This window comes from Lepus europaeus, chromosome 13, assembly GCF_033115175.1.
Source record: "Lepus europaeus isolate LE1 chromosome 13, mLepTim1.pri, whole genome shotgun sequence".
NCBI classification, from domain to species: Eukaryota; Metazoa; Chordata; class Mammalia; order Lagomorpha; family Leporidae; genus Lepus; species Lepus europaeus.
Window position 1 is genome coordinate 21,686,382 of NC_084839.1, and position 12,905 is coordinate 21,699,286.

Sequence of the window (12,905 nt, forward strand, 5' to 3'; positions counted from 1 at the left end):
TCATATAGATAGGATTAAATGTCAAAGGGATCACATAAATAAGACCAAGTGTCTGGTAATAACAATAGATAGAATTAAAAAGGAGAAAAAGTTCCAACATGGGAAGCAGTCCACACAGCAGACTCATAGAATGACAATTGAATTTTTCCTCTTGTATTTCTTTTTTTTTTTTTTTTTAAGATTTATTTATTTACTTGAAAGTCAGAGTTACACAGAGAGAGAAGGAGAGGCAGAGAGAGAGAGGTCTTCCATCCCCTGGTTCACTCCCCAGATGATCGCAATGGCTGGAGCTGCGCAGATCCAAAGCCAGGAGCCAGGAGCTTCTTCTTGGTCTCCCACATGGGTGCAGGGGCCCAAGCACTTGGGCCATCTTCTACTGCTTTCCCAGGCCATAGCAGAGAGCTGGATCGGAAGTGGAGCAGCCGGGACTTGCACCCGCGCCCATTTGGGATGCTGGCACTGCAGGTGGCAGCTTTACCTGCTACGCCACAGCGCCGGCCCCTCCCACTTTTTTTTTTCCTATAAAAGTTATGTAATGCTAGTTTGATTTCTTACTTAAATGCTGGTAGAATTCACCAAGGAAGCCATTTGTCATGTAATTTTGTTCATGGGAATATTTTAAATTATGAATTAAAGGTCCTTAATATATCAAGAACTATTCTTGTCTGATTTCTGGAACTTAGTAGTTATCTAGTTGTAGAATTTATTACCATAAGGTTGTTCAATGAAAAGAGGGCACCACAAGAGTTCTTGTAGATACCGTTGTCTCCCCTACGTCCTACCCATTATCTGCAGGGGATATGCCCCAAGACCCCAAGTGGGTTCCTGAAACGATGAACAGTGCCGCGTCCTATATGTGCTGCGTTTTCTCCTGTACATACATGAAACACAAAGTTAATGCCCTTTCCTTCATAATTAAGCACTTACACACTGTGACTGTAACTTTTGCAATTTGAAGTAAGATAGAAAAGCTAAAGTGAATTTTTTTTCCTTCCTCACAATTTTACAAATAGAAGAATCTTTCTTACCATAGACCTTAGCAACTTCAACTTCAGCATGCAATTTTGTTTGTTTTTTTCCTTAGTGGTTGCTGTATGTCATGGTTTCTCAGCCCAGGCACCATGGAGAGTTTGGCCTGGATCGTTTTTTTGGTTCAGGGGTGGCTCTCTTTTATGTGTGTTAAAATACAATTTATACACAGCATATTTAACAGCATTATTGGTTTCTACTTACTAGATGAGAGTAACAACCATTTCCTACCTCCATTGTAAGAACTAAAAATGTCTCCAGACTTTGCATAATGTTGGGAGGGGGCAGTTGCCCCTTGGTTAAGAATCACTACTCTAGGGTCTAAAAGATACACCTTTGGGGCTGATGTTGTGGCACAACATGTTGTTGCTGTCTGTGACCCCGCATCCATATGGGTGCCAGTTTGTGTCCTTGCTGCTCGACTTTCTAACCAGCTTCCTGCTAAAGTGCTTGGGAAGGCAGCAGAGAATTGCCCAAGTGCTTGGGCTTCTGCCATGCATGTGGGAGACCTGGACGTTCTGAGCTCCTGGCCCAGCCCAGCCATTGTGGCTGTGTTTGTGGGGAGAATGGGCTTCTCCTTAGTTCCAGTCCAGACTGCATTGTAGTCAGACTGTTCTTCATGGGCATGAGTGATGGGGCTTTCTTTTTTAAAGATTTATTTATCATTTGAAAGTCAGAGATACACAGAGAGAAGGAGAAGCAGAGAGAGAGAGAGAGAGGTCCTCCATCCACTGGTTCACTCCCCAAATGGCCGCAACAGCTGGAGCTGTGCCGATCCGAAGCCAGGAGCTAGGAGCTTACTCCAGGTCTCCCACGTGGGTATGGGGGCCCAAGGAATGGGCCATCTTCTACTGCTTTCTCAGGCCATAGCAGAGAGCTGGATGGGAAGTAGAGCAGTCGGGACTCGAACCGGCACCCATATGGGATGCCAGCACTGCAGGCAGTGGCTTTACCCGCTGTGCCACATTGCTGGCCCCAGTGATGGGCCTTTCTTAGTCTTCTGTCCTTGCTTCCTGAGGCAGTCAAACTCGGCCATGTCTTTGTGATTGGTCCTTCCCCTTCTCTGGTGGTGGTAGATCTCTTCTTGGTGTCAGCGTAGGATCTTCTGCCTGAGACTTTTCTTGTCACCCCAGCAGCAGGTGTGTGGTTTTTTTTTCCCCCTCTCTCCTCTCCTAGCGACAGTATTATGTTTTTTTTTGCCTGTGTTGCATGACTGAGAGTGTTCTTAGACCTCTCCCACAGGGGCAGAGGCATTTTACTTCTAATTCTCCCCCTGAAGCCTTGGCTTTCTTCCAGGACCTTGGAGCGAGTGGTTTCTGTTCTTCCCATAGTGGCTTGATGCAGTTTTCTGCGTTAGGGAGTAGCTGGGGAACGAGGCGGGCTTCAGGCCTGTCCTGGACACCTGCTCACTGCCCTGATGCTGCAGGGCTCTCTGGTTTCCTGTGAGCACACAGTTGAGGCACGTGGAAGATTTTGGAATTGAGTGAACACTGTCCTTGTGTAGGCGTCTCTGGCTATTCAAATCTACATACTAATTCATATTTGGCTTTTAAGAATTTGTTAAAATTTTAGCTGATTTTCTTGTATACTCTTGTGCAGTGGCCACTTCTTTTTCTGTGACCTAGCAAAGGTGAGATAGTTTGTGTGCATAGTCTTTCCTTGAAGAAGCGTATCCCTGTAAGGAGATGAATAGCATTAGCTTGGAATTTTCATGAAATTTACTGGGTTAGAATGAAATGTACTTGGCCGCCTTGTGACTTTAATTCTTTGTTAAGCCAGGAGTTCTGATTTTTATGTGTACGGGTATTCTTTTCAGTGGGGTGGGGACAATATTCTTTTGTGCTCTGCAGTCTCAATGGAAGTGCAGCCATGCAGTTCTTGACAAGCCGTGCCATTTCAGACTTCTGTTGGTGCCCATCCTTCTTTCATCTTTTCCCTTTCCTTTCATGGGTCTCTTAAACACTTCATCATTTAGGATTCAACTGATGGGGCTACTTCGTTCAAGAATCCTTCTTCTGTATCACTAGGTGGAATGGAACATTTCCCGACTTGCATCTCTTCCTTTTTTGCAGGCCAGTTGCAGCTCTCAGTGCGTTTGAGCACCTCTACCCTGACAGCTATGCTTCTGCTTTCAGTGGTTGGGACTGTAGTGGTTTGATAGGTTTTAGGTAGGGTCATGTAGTAAACTTGAGATTAAGATATAAACTGAGGGACAAGGGAGCTCATGTGTATTAAGAGTGAAAAACTTTTGAAATCACATCACACAGATTCCATCTTTCTTTCTTCCTTTTTCCTTCCTTCCTTTCTTTTCAAAGATATATTTATTTATTTGAAAGGAAGAGTTAGGGAGGGAGGGAGAGAGAGAGAGATTTTCCATCCGCTAGTTCACTCCCCAAATGGCTGTAAAAGCCAGGGCTGGGCAAAGCTAAAGCCAGGAGCCAGGAGCCTCATGGGGTTTCCCACATGGGCAATAGGGGCCCAAGCACTTAGATCATCTTCTGCTGTCTTCCCAGGCACAGCAGGGAGCTGGATTGGAAGTGGAGCAGCCAGGACTTGAACCTGTGGCCATATTGGATGCCGGTGATGCAGACAGAGGCTTAACCCACTGCGCCACAGCCCCGGCCCCTCTTTCTTTCTTTTAAAGATTTATTTTTATTTACTTGAAAGGCAGAGTAAGCAAGAGAGGTGGAGAGACAAAGAGAGAAAGATCTTCTTTCCACTGGTTCACTCCCCAAGTGGCCTCAATGGCCGGGGCTGTGCTATGCTAAAGCCAGGAGCCGGGAGCTTTTCCCAGGTGTCTCACCTGGGTGCAGGAGCCCAAGCGCTTGGGCCGTCCTCTGCTGCATGGTGCAGCAGCAGGGAGTTGGACCAGAAGTGGAGTCACCAGGACTCAAACTGATGCCTATATGGGATTGCCAGCATTTTAGGCAGTGGCTTAACCCAGTGTATCACAACTCCGGCCCCATCACATAGGCTTCTTGTACTGTTTGTACTACAGTTGTTGCTTTTGAGTTATTTCAGAAATAAGACAAATTCACAGAATCTGATTTTTGAAAAATAGGGATTCGTCATACAAACTGTATATTCACATGATGCAATATCATAGAGCTTTAACAAAGAATGAAGAAAAATGGAAAACCATCCAGGATGTACTGGAATGAAAAAAAGTAAGGTATAAAACTGAATATATTTGTGTAGGACAAGAAGATAAGATTGTATTTATAATTTAGCGTATTTGCATAAAGAAGCTCTGGAAAGGTATATAAGAAACTAAGTAAAAGAGTGGACTGCATTTGGATAATTCGAGAATGAAGCTTCCCGAATATTTTTCTTTATAGCTTTTCAATTTTTGAATCATTAAAGTAGTATGTTTTGAAAAAATTAAAAAGAATAAGGACCAACATTATGGCATAGCAGGTAAAGCTGCTGCCTATGATGCTGGCATCCCACATGGGCACAGGTTGGTGTTCTGTTGTATAGTAGGGTGACTAAAGATGATATGCTGTACATTTTTCTAAGGAAAAAAAAGCTAGAAGAAAAGATTTTGAATGTTTTTACCATAAGGAAATTATAAATGTTTGAGGGGATTCATATATTTATTTTGATTTGGATTACAGAATATATTTATGTGTTGAAATGTCACGTGGTACCCCATAAATATGTACAATTTTTATGTGACAACTAAAAAGAAAAAAACAACTGGGCTTTAAATAGTGACAGCCATTGGGGTCACATTTCTTTTTCTTTTTTTTTTTTTTAAAGATTTTTTAAAAATTTATTTGAAAGGCAGAGTTACAGAGAGGCAGAGGCAGAGAGAGAGAGAGAGAGAGAGAGAGAGAGAGAAAGAAAGAAAGTCTTCCATCCGCTGGTTCACTCCTCAAATGGCTGCAGTGGCTGGAGCTGGGCCAATCCAAAGCCAGGAGCCAGGAGCCTCTTCCAGGTCTTCCATACGGGTGCAGGGGCTCAAGGACTTGAGCCATCTTCTCTTGCATTCCCAGGCCTTAGCAGAGAGCTGGATCAGAAGTAGAACAACCAGGACTTGAACCCATATGGGGTGCCAGCACTGCAGGCTGTGGCTCTACCAGCTACACCACAGCGCTAGCCCCAAGGGTCACATTTCTTAAAAAGGCCGTGTCTGTGATGACCTCACTGTTTGGTGTTCACTTTGAGTTAAAGTAGGAAGATTCCATACTACCATTAATTTGTTCAAACCCAGTGACTCAGGAGTAAATGATAGCCATGATATTAGGTGCTCCTTCATCACAGAATTATCTGCTGCTGGGAATCCTATTACCTCTTACAGTTCCATTTTACCCAAAACCAGGTCCGAAGGTCACTGCCACTGGGGTACTTCAATAGCTCTGATGAGTGAGCTAGCAATTATGGGCCCCATGCTCTCATGGAATACAAATACAAGCCTCAGTTTGCTACATACTGCCTTTGAGGATCTGAACTTTCTTAAAGCCAGTAACTATCTCTTGTCCACTTTATATATAATTTATTTATTATATCTTTATTTTTTTTAACCATACTAGTGGGAGGAATGGGAATTCGCATTTCTTGAACAACTAAGTTCTTCTATGTAAGAATCTGTGCTTACGGGGAAACAGTCAATGTCATGGTATCTAGAATCTAGAGTTTTTAAACGTGTCTTTCTTCTCATTTAGATCTATTCACACTAATGGAAATGTAACTGGAACTGATTCTAATGATACAATCAAGGACCATCAGACAAGATCATGCTGTAGTTACCTTTGCTTCCAGATGAAGGCACTGACTCATCAAGTTTCTACTTATTCTAAGGTATTTGAAGCACAATTTTACATTGACCTCTTGATATAATATTAACTTCTCTTTGTTTATTTTTAAAATATTTATTTGAAAGGCAGAGTTAGAGAGCAAGAGAGAGGGAGAGAGAGAGATCTTCCATCTGCCGGTTCACTCCCCAAATGGCTGCAATGACTAGAACTGGGCAATCTGAAGCCAGGAGCCAGGAGCTTCATCCTGGTCTCCCACATGTGTGCAGGGGCCCAAGCACTTGGGCTATCTTCCACTGCTTTCCCATGCACATTAGCAGGGAGCTGGATCAGAAGTAGAGCGGTTAGGACTTGAACTGGTGCCCATATGGGATGCCGGTGCAGCGGCTTAACCTGCTACACCACAGCGTTGGCTCCTAGTTTCTTCTTTTTTAATTTTATTCAAAAGGCAGAGTTACAGATTGAGAGAGAGGAAGAGAGAGAGAGAGAGAGAGAGAGATCGATCTTCTGTTAACTAGTTCACTCCCCAATGGCTGCAATGTCTTTAGCTGGGCTAGGTAGAAGCCAGGAGCCAGGAACTTCTGGGTCTCCCATTTGGGTGCGGGGGCCCAAGCATTTGGGCCGTTCTCCACTACCTTCTCAGGCACGTTTTCAGGGTGCTGGATCAGAAGTGGAGCAGTGCCCATATGCGATGCCAGCATTGCAGGTAGTGGCTTTACCCACTATGCCACAGTGGGTGACTAGTATTAGTTTCTATGTATAGGTTTTGTAGCCATTTATGAGAGTACTTCAGAAAGCTCATGGAAAATGGAGTTAAAAGTTAATTTTAGAGCCAAATTTTTGAAACCAAAAAAAGAGTTTTTCTATTATATTCATTTTCACAAATCTTTTAAAGACCTTTTATATGCATGGATATCAAGATTATTTTGAACCTAAATAAACTGAGCTTAATTACATTTCCCACAAACTTTTGAAGCGTCCTTTAGAATAGTTAGCTTTTAGGAGCAGGAGTTTGGTCAGTTAGGTCACTTGCACCTCATATTAGAGTAGTTGGGTTCAAGTCTTGCCTTTATTCCACCCTCATGCTACTGCAGACCCTTCAAGTAATTTGGTCCCTGCCACCTGAATATCTGAATTGAGTTGAAGTTCCTGGCTTCAACCTAGCTTTGCCCTGGCCGTTGCAGGCGTTTGGGGAGGGAACAAGGGTTCCCATTCCTCCTTCCTCTCATTAGATACACTGGCTGTAAAAAGGTCCAGATTTTAAAGGGAGGTATTCCTGAGATAATTAGAAAATACTGTCAGTTATAAGAAATATAGTGAGTACAGATTAAGCTTCCGTAAACTGTATCAGAAGAACTGGAATAAACTAGTATCAGTAAGTATTCTGTTATGTCCTGACCCCGAGATGAGCAGCAGTTCAGCACTGAGAGTTTGCCCACATGATTTTGAAGACTTTAGTGGTTGTCCTTTGGTTTGCTTTGAAACTTTTCTCTCCTTTTCTCCTAAACTTCTTGAGAGTTTTTGATTTCACTGAGATGTATTACAGTTACCAGCCACAGGCTGTCCCTGCTGGACTTCCAGCATCTGATAATTTCATTTCCTCTGGACCAGAGAAGTAAAATCTGTGATTAAAGAGTCAGGTGACGCTTGGAGAACAGGGGGTTGATGCTCATTTTAAAAACTACATAAAACAGCTGAAAACATAAAAAGAAATGTAGTAGCAACAGAAAACAAAAATAAAAATAGTCCTCTCATTCTTTCTAAAATACACATAAATTCCAAACAGGGTAGAATTAGGTGTTTTATTTAAAGATATATTAATTTTAGCTAGTTTTCCAGATAGGCAGAAAGTATAGAAAGAAGAGGTCAAAGTTGGTTTCTCTGTGTATGTTACAGAGGTTGGTAAATTAATATCTTGCTAGAATGTAAAGAGGTGTAAAGCTGAGAAAGATGTATCATTATTAGGAAAAATGTAAATTACTAGGATTCTTAATTTCATGTTTTTCTGTTTGGGGACAGCAATGTGTAAGGAAATAATTCCAAAAATAATAAGAGTTCATGATACTGGAAATCCCAACAGCCTCAGTTAAAATAAATGGGTTATCTCCTTGAAGGGGGTGGTGTAACTGAGCAATTCTTGCCTAAGAAAAGTTGTCTCAAATCAAATAGCAGATGAAAAAGAGGCTGCTTTGATGAAAAGCTTGAAGACTTCTCTGGTAGAAAGTACTTTGCTTTTCTTACTGTCGTTGGTGGAGTCATCAAATGGTAATCATTATTAAATATATAACTTGTCTTATTACCAGGACCATTTTAGTTATTTTTTTTAAAGATATGTATTTTGGGGCTGGCGCCGTGGCTCACTTGGTTAATCTACCACCTGTGGTGCCAGCATCCCATATGGGCGCAGGTTCTAGTCCTGGCTACTCCTCTTCCAGTCCAGCTCTCTGCTGTGGCCTGGGAAGGCAGTGGAGGATGGCCCAGGTGCTTGGGCCCCTGCACCCTCATGGGAGACCGGGAGGAAGCACCTGGCTCCTGGCTTCGAATTGGCACAGCGCCGGCCGTAGCGGTCATTTGAGGGGTGAACCGATGGAGGGAAGACCTTTCTCTCTGTCTCTCTCTCTCACTGTCTATAACTCTACCTGCAAATAAATAAATAAGAAATAAATAAATAAAAATATGTCTTTTGTTCTTAATTTCATTTAAGGACATCATTAGAATGCTCAGTCTTTGTAAAGAATGATTCTAGGTATGTGAAGAACACAGATTATTCTGGAAACTTCATTATGAATAAAGTTGAAGACATCTGTTACTCAAAATGTTTACTCTCTGGGGCTAGAAAGACTAAATATATCCGTGTTAAACCATTTATATACAGTTGTAAAATGAGCACATAAAATTTGTAATTTAGAATCCCATTCTAAGTAATACTTTTCAGTTCTGTAGTCAGACATTAATAAAGATTAGAGAACAGGAAAGTTCTGATCAGTTGAATTTGCTAATTGGTTGTAGTTGTTGACTACTTGTAGTTTTACTTGTGAAGGTATCATATAGCCTGAATTAGGTTGCTTAAATCCAACAGTAGTAATTTCTATCACTTTCTTGTGATCCCCATTCTTTTGCAAACTTTCACAAAATATACCCTATTCATATTTGTTATTTTCCTTTTTGAAAGTGAAAAAAACAAAACAAAACAAAACAAAAAACGAGACTGACGTGGCGCAGTGAATTAAGCCACTGCCTGTGATGCTGGCCACCCAAATGAGCGCTGGTTCAAGTCCTGGGTTCTCCACTTCCAATCCAATTCCCTGCTTATGCACCTGGGTAAGCAGCGGAGGACAGCCCAAGTCCTTGGGCCTCTGCACCCACATGGGAGACTTGGAAGAAGCTCCTGGCTTTGGTCTGGCCTAGCTCTGGCCTTTGTGGCCATCTGGGGAGTGAACCAGTGGAAGGAAGACTCTCTCTCTCTCTCTCTATATATATATATATATATATCTCCATCTTCTTCTCTCTCTGTAAATCTACGTCCTTTCAAATAAATGTTTTTAAAAATTAGAAATTTCATAAGCTTGTTCTTGAAAATTTTATATAATACAGGTATTTTTAGAAAAAATTTATTTATTTATTTGAAAGTCAGTTACACAGAGAGAGGAGAGGCAGAGAGAGAGAGATCTTTTATCCGCTGGTTCACCCCCAAGTTGGTCGCAATGGTTGGAGCTGCACTGATCCAAAAGCAGGAGCCAGGAGCTTCTTCTGGGTCTCCTACGTGGGTGCATGGACCCAAGGACTTGAGCCATCTTCTGCTGTTTTCCCTGGCCATAGCAGAGAGCTGGATAGGAAGTAGAGCAGTGGGGACTCGAACTGGCACCCATATGGGATGCCAGCACTGCAGATGGCGGCTTTACCTGCTATGCCACAGTGCCGACCCCATATAATATAGTTTTGATGCAGAGATGGGAGCATTAGAGCTCCCATCTACTGATTCAGTCCCCAAATGCCCAAGAGCCAAATACCAGTCAGGGTCCCCATGTTGGGGAATGTTAGGGGCTCAACTACTTGAGCCATCATCCTACTGCCTCCTGTGCACATTAGCATCAAGCTGAAATGAGAGCAGAGCCAGGGCCAGAACTCAGGCACTGGTGATATGGGATGCAGAAGACTCAAGAAGTGACTCAAGTGCTGTGCAAGTGCCCATCCCTATATAATATATTGGAATAGAATCTTCTTGTAATTAATTTTGAGAGGATTTTACATTTGAAATTTATGGGATTTTATTGTCTTGAAGGGGTTAGAGCAAAACAAAATCAATATTTGAGAAGATGAATTAAGTACCTGGAACATTTGTAAGGTTATATGTCCTGTATTATAGTTTCCATTAAGTTAAAAGGTGAAAGTACTTTGTGTGGATTCAATAAAACACTTGAAAATAAATTCTAACCAGGTGTATTTGGGTATTGCTGTAGTTTTCTCTGTGGTGTGGTAAAAGCAGCACGAATTTTAACTCTTGTATTTGATGCGTCCTGAACAGCTGAAATTACATTGCTTCATTTCCTTTTTTATCATAGTTAATTTTTAAGCTTGTGATGAAGAATGAAATACAGTGAATAAAATAATATAAATAATGCTTTTCAGTATGAAGTTAGTGAGCATTGTTGCTAAAGACTGAGAAGACCGCACTACTCGCATATTATTTGGAGGTACCCTTCTCATAGCAAAAAGCAAGTCAATTCACACGACTACTGAGGAGCTTGTAAAACCAGTTTCAAAGTTAATGACAAATATTATGCTTGGAGAGAAAGTAAAATGAGCTTTTGGCAAAAATCCCTTATCAAAGGCATACCATCTGGAAAAGCAATTACTGTCATGTGTGCATGCTTAGTGGGTATTTTGTTTTTCAGTTGAGTGGAAGTACTGACATACAGAAGACACACAGGCCTTTGATATAGGTGTGTTACAATTTATCACAAAAATCACTCCAGCAGGAGAGGCTTTTGTTTTTGTTTTGTTTCCCTGTTGTTGTTGGTTGGTGATTTTTTTTTTTAAAAGCCATATCCTTGAAAAGTTGCCTTGGTTCCTTTTGATCAAAACATGAATAATTTGAGCTGTCAGAAAGGTTATATTGCTTTTTGAATAAGAGAGGTTGCCCCAGAAAATCATTCCATATCATTCTTTTCATAGAGAATTGATGTTCAGTAATGTGATAATAAGATAGTGTTGAAGGAAGAGTAAAAATTGTGATATAAACCATTTTTGAACATCAAAACTACGCTGTTAAGAGTTTTATGAAGAGATGGTCAGCAGTGATAGATAAATGCTTACTAATGATAATGCCAATCTCATGATTTCAAGGGGCACAGTTTGCCACGTATCTATTATTTCAGATAGTGGGAACTTATAACTTCATACTCATAATATCATAAGCTTTAGTGTTAAGACATGAGGATTTTGTAAAAGTATGAATTACAGGACAAAATAATTCAGTCCTAAGAGTTTGACCATTTCCCCATACTTGATTCATTTATCAAAGGGAGAAAAAAAAAAAAACAGAGAATTTTTATTGTGCATGTTTAAAAACCACATCCAAATTTTGAAATAGAACATGAAGAAATACTTTCCAGAGCCAAAATACAGGCAGAGCGTAGATTAGGAGTCTTTTTTGTTCCAGTTTCTCAAATTGAAGCATTTGACTTCCAGCATTGAGTAGGATGTGCTTTTTTTTTTTTTTTTTAAAGCATTCAATGGAATGCTGAAAGTAGATTTCAGTGAGGAATTTTGTGATAATTTCTAGGTCTGTGTTCAATCATAATATCCAGAATGTGTAACACAACTGGTTTATAATTTATAATTGGGAGTTTTTATTTTAGTAGGAATAAAGTATAAGAAAGAAACCAGATGCTATGAAAATTGGTTTATAGTTCCATCTGATTCCAAACCTGCGGTCTTGAACATCTTGGAATGAAGTTACCTAACACTAATGGGATTGTGGCAAAACACTCAGGTGCTTGGTAGCATGGGCTGTAGCTGGCCAAAGATGAGGTCTTGATTATCAGTAAGTGTAACTGCAATACAAAGAATCTCACTGGACTTCTTAAGCTGTGTGTTCATAATGCTCCGTAAAATACAGTTCTTTAGAAAGGAAGGGGAGAGTATGGTTATCTTCTTAGAATCGTATCTGAGAAATACATGAAATCTGTTCTTCATATTAATAACAATATTTCTCTCTCTCTCTCTCTTTTTTTTGGACAGGCAGATTTAGACAGAGAGACAGAGAGAAAGGTCTTCTTTTTCTGTTGGTTCACTGCCCAAATGGTTGCTACCGCTGGTGCAATGTGCCGATCCAAAGCCAGGAGCCAGATGCTTCCTCCTGGTATCACATGTGGGTGCAGGGCCCAAGCTCTTGGGCCATCCTTCACTGCCTTCCCGGGCCACAGCAGAAAGCTGGACTGGAAGAGGAGCAACCAGGACAGAATCCGGCACCCCAACCGGGACTAGAACCTGGGGTGACAGCGCCGCAGGCAGAGGATTAGCCTAGTGAGCCGTGGTGCCGGCCAATAACAATATTTTTTTATTTGACAGAGTTATAGACAGAGAGACAGAGAGAAAGGTCTTCCTTCCGTTGGTTCACCCCCCAAATGGCCACTACGGCCTGCGCGCTGCACCAATCAGAAGCCAGAAGCCAGGTGCCTCCTCCTGGTCTCCCATGTGGGTGCAGGGGCCCAGGTACTTGGGCCATCCTCCACTGCCTTCCCTGGCCACAGCAGAGAGCTAGACTGGAAGAGGAACAACCAAGTCTAGAACTGGCACCCATATGGGATGCCGGTGCCGCAGGGGTAGGATTAACCAAGTGAGCCACAGTGCTGGCCCCAGTAACAATTTTTAAAAAGTTAAAAAAAAGAAACCCTTTCTTTGAAGTGTGCTAGTTGAATCAGTGATATTTTAGGTTAACCAAACCGTTGATGAGGTGAAATTTCTTTTCTCAGAAGCATGACAGAAGAGTGATAGAATAGAACATCACCATGTTGTATTGAATTCCTAGACCTAAACAAAGATCATCAGTGCCTGCTAACATTACAGGAAAAGAGACAACCAGATATTAGATTTCTCTTCATGAAAGTTCACAGG

General features: G+C 41.5%; 1 protein-coding gene across 9 annotated transcripts in view; it reads left to right on the forward strand.

Annotated features, from left to right (window-relative positions):
• NCOA1 (nuclear receptor coactivator 1) overlaps positions 1–12,905 on the forward strand; it is a 266,512-nt gene that overhangs the window by 56,439 nt on the left and 197,168 nt on the right. For all 9 annotated transcript variants that reach the window (XM_062209051.1, XM_062209056.1, XM_062209057.1 and 6 more), the window contains one exon: positions 5,697–5,832. The gene's annotated coding sequence lies outside the window, so the exon portion shown is untranslated. Of the gene's footprint in view, positions 1–5,696; positions 5,833–12,905 lie in introns of those variants that run through there.